The sequence below is a fragment of the Falco rusticolus genome, chromosome 4 (genome assembly GCF_015220075.1).
Source record: "Falco rusticolus isolate bFalRus1 chromosome 4, bFalRus1.pri, whole genome shotgun sequence".
Lineage (NCBI taxonomy): Eukaryota > Metazoa > Chordata > Aves > Falconiformes > Falconidae > Falco > Falco rusticolus.
The window spans coordinates 89308476-89313395 of NC_051190.1; the positions used below are offsets into that span (position 1 = coordinate 89308476).

Below are 4920 nucleotides of genomic sequence, written 5' to 3' on the forward strand. Positions count from 1 at the left end.
AAAGAGAAACACTTACAATATTTGGCTTTTGAGAATGCTAATCCTAGAACTAAGAGAATATTATGTACATTACCAAAGGGTGCTTCTTTGGCAGCTGTGTTGGAAGCTTGTGATAGAATTGGTGGTCCAGAAGAAAACGCAGCCCTCATGGCTTCTGCTTTCTCAGCTGCTGTCCGGCCTCTCATTCAAAACAAAAAGGGGAACAGAAATTCTACTTGTTTTAATTGTGGAAAAGTAGGTCATGTTAAATCACAATGTACACTTAGAAGAAGAGGTAGAAATGTTAAATCGATTGTTAAAACAAATAATGCAGGGGCTACGTTTGCAGGAGCTTGTAATCGATGTGGAAAAGTTGGGCATAAAGTAGCAGAATGCCGATCAAAGTTCAGTATTACTGGACAAGCTCTGGGAAACTTCCAGCAGACATAAATGTAGGTGTTTGGACTGTGTCCCCACTGCAACAACAAGCAGTGCTGGAGTGAACATGGCAACATTTTGTCAAATATATGTGGCTTGGGCTTTAAACCCAATTAGAACAAACTATCCAGAATTATTAATTTATCACTATATGGATGATATCTTGGTAGCTGATAACGATATGTCCACTACAACAATTTTATCAGAATTACGATTTTATCTGGACAGTTCTGATCTTAACATAGCCCCAGAAAAGGTTCAAAAAACAAAACCTTGGAATTACTTGGGTTGGGTTATTACCTCAGCTCAAGTAAAACCCCGAAAGATTGCAATAAAAACAGAGATATCCACATTGGCAGATGCTCAAAATTTGATTGGGGATACCCAGTGGATTAGAAAATTGATTTGGGATACCCAGTGGATTAGAAATCTTTCTGTAATTTCAAATGAAGATTTGGCACCATTGTTGCCATTATTGTCATCTAGTACAAATGCCGAGGAAGAAAATTAACAGAAATTCAGCAAAAGACTTTAGATCATATTGGACAGAAAATAGTTAATTTGGCAGCAGCTCATTATGATCCTGATTTGCAAATACAATTAATCATAGTCAATGGAGAAAAAACTAGTAACCACCCTTTTGCTCTTTTGGCTCAATGGGATAAAATTGTAACAACCCTTTGAAAATCTTGGAATGGATATTTTTATCATTTCAGCCCAGAAAGTCTATTGTGACTCGAATGGAATTATTTGCTCAACTTAATATGAAAGGTCACTCCAGACTAGTAGAAATGTCTGGTATAGAGCCACAGATTATAATAATTCCTCTAGTCCAAGCATATTTTGAATGGGCTATAGAACATTCCGTAGATTTGCAATTAGCTTTACAAGGCTATGCTGGTCAGATAATAAACACTTATCCTTCACATAAGTTGTTTTCCTTTTTGCGTGGTAACCTACTTGAAAACATCCCTGTATGATCTGAAGTACCAGTCAAAAGACTTACAGTTTTCACAGATGCTGGTAAAAATAGCAAGCGTGCAGCAATTACATGGAAAGAGGGTGATGTCTGGAAAGATCACGTGATTCCTGGAACACCGTCAGATTCTTTACAGATGTTAGAATTGACTGCTGTAGCTTGATTTTTTTCTCATTGGCCCACCACTGCTTTAAATATTGTTTCTGATTCCCTATATGTCGTTGGAGCAGTACAGCGATTGGAACATGCAGTATCAAAGGAACTAACTAATGCTGTTTTATCTGCTTTATTTCAGTATTTGTTAATGCTGTTAAATCAATGTACAAGTGCATATTTTATTACACATATCAGGAGTCATTCTGGAATTACATCAGGTTTAGCAGAAGGCAATGATCAAGCTGACATGCTAGCAGCCCCTGTGTGGAGTGGCCCCCCAGTGAACTGCTTTGAACAAGCACACCAATCACATGCATTTTTTCACCAGAGTGCAAAAATGCTGTCGCATCGATTCGGCATAACGCATTCAGATGCCACAGGTATTGTACAATTCTGTCCTGTCAGCAATTCAGTTTTGGAATTGGCCTTGGGGCAAATCCACGTGGTTTACAGCCATTGCAATTGTGGCAAATTGATGTCACTCACATAGTAGAATTCAGCAGACTAAAATACGTGCATGTCACAGTTGACACCTTTTCTTCCCTTATATGGGTCACTCCTCTCATGAGTAAGACAGCAAAACATGTTAAAAAACATGTACGTGGATGTTTCGCAGTTATGGGTGTTCCACAGTGTATTAAAACGGATAACGGTCCAGCATATGTTTCACATTTCTTTGCTCAACTTTGTCAGCTTTAGGGTATCCGGCACCAAACAAGTATTCCAAATTAGCCTACTGGTCAGGCCATCATTGAACATGCACATCAAGTTTTAAAAAGCTTACTCACAAAACAAAAAACGGGGGAAATGGGTCTATCCCTGCAATAACATATTTGGAAAGTTTTATATGTCATTAATTTTTTGCGCTTAGCAGGTACAGCAGAAAATCCACCCATAGTTGTTCACGGAAAAGCATTAAGCAGTGATTTATCAACAGTAAATACTAAAAGAGTCAAAGTAATGTATAAAGATAAACACTGGTCAGTGGACAGGTCTGGCAGAAGTACAATTAACCGGGAGAGGATATATGTGTATCATTACAGATTCTGGACCAAAGTGGATTCTGGCTCCTTGGTTAAAACCATGGAAATCACCTGCCATTGATGGGAGGAACACGACAATAAACGACACAGGAGATTTGGCTGACAATAAGAGCCAGTCATCATCTTTGTCCAGTCTGCCGCCAGTGTAGTTTGTATATAACCTGTCATCATACATTTTGTGGTAAAAATATAATCTATTATAACAGATCTCCAGAGATATATTTCACTAAGATTAAGTCCATATTGTGTTAGATGTGATCATACTAACATTTTTTAAGTAATCCAAAAAAGATATTTTTTGTGTTAGGACTCATAGATTTGTAAGGATTTAAAATGAGAATTGTTGTTATTTTATGGGGATTGTGCTTGCTGTTTAAGTATGTAGATATGATAGAACAAACACATAGGTTATTTAAGAATACGCAAATGTATGGGTTACTCTTGCTAATGCTACTGGTCAAGACTCTATCTGTTTATCTATGTCAACTCCAGAAGATCCCTTTCGTACTTGTCTAACAGGGGTTCCAACTTTTGACCCAAACCAATTTAAAGGATGGGTCAGCAAAAGTGAAATTCTAAACAAAGCTGAAGTTATTGCCTTTACTAAATTGACCTGGCCCCACTCAATGCTATTAAAAACTTGGCAGACATTGCAAGAAGGGTTTCCACAACTTGAAGATGCTATGCAGGCTGCACTTATTATTCAACATCTGAATGTTTCTATGATACCACCTCAAGAGTTAGATCTTTTAAGATCTCTGAAATGTAACCAATCCTGCATCAAGTTTGGGAATAGAGAGGCGTTATTTGACAACTTTCTTCAAAAGGTATTGAAAAAAGGGCCATTATTGACAAACCCCAACCAAAGTTTTTTGGGTAACGCCTAGGGAGCACTGGTATAGAAATACTAGCTATACTGTAACAGAGGGTTATGGGTCAATCTTACGGCATCATCACAACCCCAAGCATTGCCCGAAGGGTTGTTTCTGATTTATGGCGATAGAGCATGGCCTGGAATCCTGGCTAAGGCTCTGGGAGGGCCTTGTTATTTAGGCAAGTTAACTATGTTTGCTCCTACTCAAAGACAAGTATTAAATCAAACCCTGTGGAATAATAACAAATCAGTGCACAGGAAAAAACAAGCAGTATGGCAACTGAATGAAAACTGCAATGACAAAATTCAACTTCGGAACACTCCGAGTGGTTTCTTCCGTGTTTATACCATGGGTTGCTGCCGGCAAAGCACTCAGCAATATACAAATGTTGGGATGTTGGGCTGCTAAACAGCTTAACCTGATGTCAGATATTTTGAAAAGTTTATTGGTAGATTTGGATAGCGTAAGGCATGCTACCTTACAAAACTGTGCAGCCATTGACTTTTTATTGTTAGCACATGGGCACAGATGTGAAGATTTTGAAGGTATGTGTTGTATGAACCTGTCTGATCACTCAGTTTCAATTCATAAGCAATTAGAACCATTAAGAGCAAACATGAAGAAACTCACTGTAACAGATGGAGGGCTGGACCAATGGCTCAAGGGTTGGGGAATTAATGGATGGTTATTAGATATGGTTGAACAAGGTGTAAAAATTTTAATTATTTTGGTTTTGATGCTTTTGATTCCTTGTATTTTTAAATGTATCTATGGAATAATGGAAAAGGCTTATTAAGCATGTTTTGGTAGTCCAAGAAGAAAAAGGGGGAATTGTGGCAATGTATTTGGAAGAAAAGGGACATGTGGCCTATCAAAAGTCACTCTTGCTTTAGCAGCTTGACATGATTAAAGGCTTTGCCCACTCAGCAAACAGGAAAACAGGAGCTGAGTTGGGAGCTGATAACCACAGGAATGTCAACAATTTTAAAGATGGGACTAACCACTTGTATGCTTTTAACCAATTAATATCTGTATAGCAGCATGTGAAGAGTGTATGTAACCAATAGAATGAAGGCATGATGCATGTACAGATACAAAAATTGTATATAACCTTGCAGAAACTTAACTAAAGTGGCTTCAACTAGGATCATGTTGATATGTCGTTGAGTCCATTATTTCACTCCTGAACAGCATGATAGTTTCATTTCCACATACTCCCCAGAGAGCTCTTGCATAAACAAAGACTTAAAGGACTGGGTGATTTTTGAGGTGTCAATGGATTTAGTGTTTGAAAAATCCTAACACAGTCTCCAGCTGGGACAAACTTAAGGCTGATTTTCATCGTTGGTGTATTAATTGAAGAAATTATTACTGAATGTCACTGCTTATGAATACCACTTTTTGTTACATTAGTGAAGAGCTCTGAACATCTATTTTCTTAAAAAAGTGC

At 37.9% G+C, this 4920-nt stretch overlaps 1 long non-coding RNA gene across 1 annotated transcript; it reads left to right on the forward strand.

Moving 5' to 3' along the window:
- The first annotated feature begins 767 nt into the window (after positions 1 to 767).
- Positions 768 to 4615, forward strand: LOC119147832. The gene is made up of 2 exons (XR_005104165.1): positions 768 to 1932; positions 2596 to 4615. It is a non-coding gene; the product is annotated as an uncharacterized LOC119147832 (long non-coding RNA).
- Positions 4616 to 4920: the final 305 nt, after the last annotated feature.